The sequence below is a fragment of the Octopus bimaculoides genome, chromosome 8, assembly GCF_001194135.2.
Source record: "Octopus bimaculoides isolate UCB-OBI-ISO-001 chromosome 8, ASM119413v2, whole genome shotgun sequence".
Classification (NCBI taxonomy): Eukaryota; Metazoa; Mollusca; class Cephalopoda; order Octopoda; family Octopodidae; genus Octopus; species Octopus bimaculoides.
Genome location: NC_068988.1, coordinates 90,885,724 through 90,888,515, shown reverse-complemented (window position 1 = coordinate 90,888,515; position 2,792 = coordinate 90,885,724). Strand labels below are relative to the sequence as shown.

General features: G+C 41.8%; 1 protein-coding gene across 2 annotated transcripts in view; it reads right to left on the bottom strand.

Annotated features, from left to right (window-relative positions):
- LOC106883235 (UDP-N-acetylglucosamine transferase subunit ALG14 homolog) overlaps positions 1-2,792 on the bottom strand; it is a 28,631-nt gene that overhangs the window by 13,548 nt on the left and 12,291 nt on the right. The window lies entirely within an intron of this gene.

Genomic DNA, 2,792 nt, shown 5'->3' with positions numbered 1-2,792 from the left:
GCTGGAGCACCGCCTTTAGTCAAGCAAATCGACCCCAGGACTTATTCTTTGGAAGCCTAGTACTTATTCTATCTGTCTCTTTTTGCCGAACCGCTAAGTGACAGGGACATAAACACACACCAGCATCGGTTGTCAAACAATGCTAGGGGGACAAACACAGACATACAAACACATACATATATATATATACATATATACGACAGGCTTCTTTCAGTTACCGTCTACCAAATCCACTCACAAGGCTTTGGTTGGCCTGAGGCTATAGGAGAAGACACTTGCCCAAGATGCCATGCAGTGGGACTGAACCTGGGACCATGTGGTTGGTAAGCAAGCTGCTTACCACACAGCCACTCCTACGCCTATATGTTTAAAATATAAGTAAAACTCCACTAGTAAACTATGTAGCTATAAGCTTTTACTTTGTCAGGAGGTCATTCATCATCATCACTGGTTTATGTCCACTTTTCCATGCTTGCACAGGTCAGACAAAATTTGTTGAAGCAGATTTTCTACAGATGGATGCTCTTCCTGTCACCAACCCTCACGTTTTCCCCAAAATAATATCTCCTCATGATCAGACATGTTTTGGAAGATTGGAAACAAAGGACACTGCTTGCATGACAGTGACACTTGCTTACAACTATCACGTGATGTAAAGGTAAGGGCACAGTAACACACACACGCGCGATGGGCTTCATTCAGTTTCCATCTACCAAATCCACTTGCAAAGGATTTGATTGATCCAAGGCTATAATAGAAAACACTTAGCCAAGATGCAATGCAGTGGGGCTGTATTTGAAACCATGTAGTTGGGTAGCAAACTTCTTACCCAACAGACAGTCACATCTGCACCTTATAGAGCAGTTCTGAAAAGCAGCTTCTCCAATTCCTCTGTTGTTTTACCAAAAACTCTGAATCACCAACATCATCTTCATCCAGTTTTCCATACTCGCATGGGCTGACTGTGTCAACAGAGTCCATACCTTGCTCGGTTGTCTCCGTTTCAGTATGAATTCTACAGCTGGATGCCTTCCCTAACTCCAACTCTCTATTACAGAATGTATTGGATGCATTTTTTGCATGGCACCAGCACTAGAAAATTTGTCATGCTCTCAGCTAGACTAAAAAGTCTGCTTGACCCAGCATTGTCTTGTTCAATTCACCAATGAGAAGGTTAAAAGGTAAAGATGACCCTGGTTGAATTTGAACGCAGAGCAGGTCATAACTAGGTACAGCAAAACATTTTGTCTGACACTATACAATTTTGCCAATCAATGTAACATCATGCAGATACAAGTCATCATCGTTTAATGTCCATGCTCCAAACCAACATGGATAGGATGATTTGGCAGGATCCAACAGACTGAAGAACTGCCTCATATCTCACTGTCTACTTTGGCATGGTTTCTACAGTTGAAGGTCAAACTACTTTACAATATGTAGTGGGCACTTTTTTTTATACTGTCAGCATTAGTGAAGTGCCATGCAATCTGCAAGACTACACACCCTGAGAATAGCAGCTTTATGCAAGAAGATGAGAGATTAAAGTACGGGGGATGGGGGCTAGAGCAGAACAGGTTTCTTGCTCTAGAGGGTTTTCAAGGTTACTCGCATTTAAAAAAAGTCGGGGCAGGGGTGATCGGGGTGGCATAGGAAAGGGATAAAAATAATGGTGAGAGGTGTTTGTGTGGTCCCTCAAAGTAAAAGGTGAGTGGAAGTAAATAAGGGTAGAACTGGGAATGTGGGTGAGCAGCAGTTGCAAGAATGTAGGGGAGAGTAAGTGAAAGTTGGGAAATGGGAAAAGGGGTGAATATAATGAATGAGAGTGTTGAGTAGATGATAACAAGGGGTGGTGGGAAAGAGTAAGTGACGACTATAGAGATTGGATAGGATTGGGGGATGAATGCGGTGAATATTGAATAAGAGGTTAGGGTGACCAATGGTACAGTGGGGTAAAGAGTAACAAAATTATTCGGCCCTTTTATCAATTCATCCATCCTCTACCTTTCATGTAAATTACATATCAGGCCCCTGGACAGGCTCCTGTGCAGGTGGCACATAAAATACACCATTTTGAGCGTGGTCGTTGCCAGTACCGCCTGACTGGCCTTCGTGCGGGTGACACGTAAAAGCACCCACTACACTCTCTGAGTGGTTGGCGTTAGGAAGGGCATCCAGCTGTAGAAACTCTGCCAAATCAGATTGGAGCCTGGTGTTGCCATCCGGTTTCACCAGTCCTCAGTCAAATCGTCCAACCCATGCTAGCATGGAAAGCGGACGTTAAACAATGATGATGATGATGATGATGATGATGATGACAGCTTATATCTGAATCAGTCCTTTCCAACACTTAGAGATCTTCTTACATAAGTTCTTCACATAGCCTACATAATATCACATAGATTCTTATATAAGCATCAGACAGCCTATGTAACAGTATACATTCTTACATAAGCTTCACACAATTTATCTTCCATAGTCAGCATAACTTCAGTTGAGTGCCCCACCCATTCACAGTGTTCTTTCCTCAACAGCAAAAAGAAAAACCTCCCATACACACAATACTAACTATCACTGATATCAGAAAAGCTTTCAACTCCCTTCTCTGCCATTCACTTACACAAAACATACCCAACACCACCTTAAGAAATACATGTCTGTCTAATAATTTATTTGTGAGTCCTTTCAGTACTGCATTCCTGAAACTAATTTATAAACATAAAAAGTATACCTTATTTCTGGAGTTTAATTTGTACCTAAAAGCTACTTCTTTTTGAAGCCATTTTTTTTTT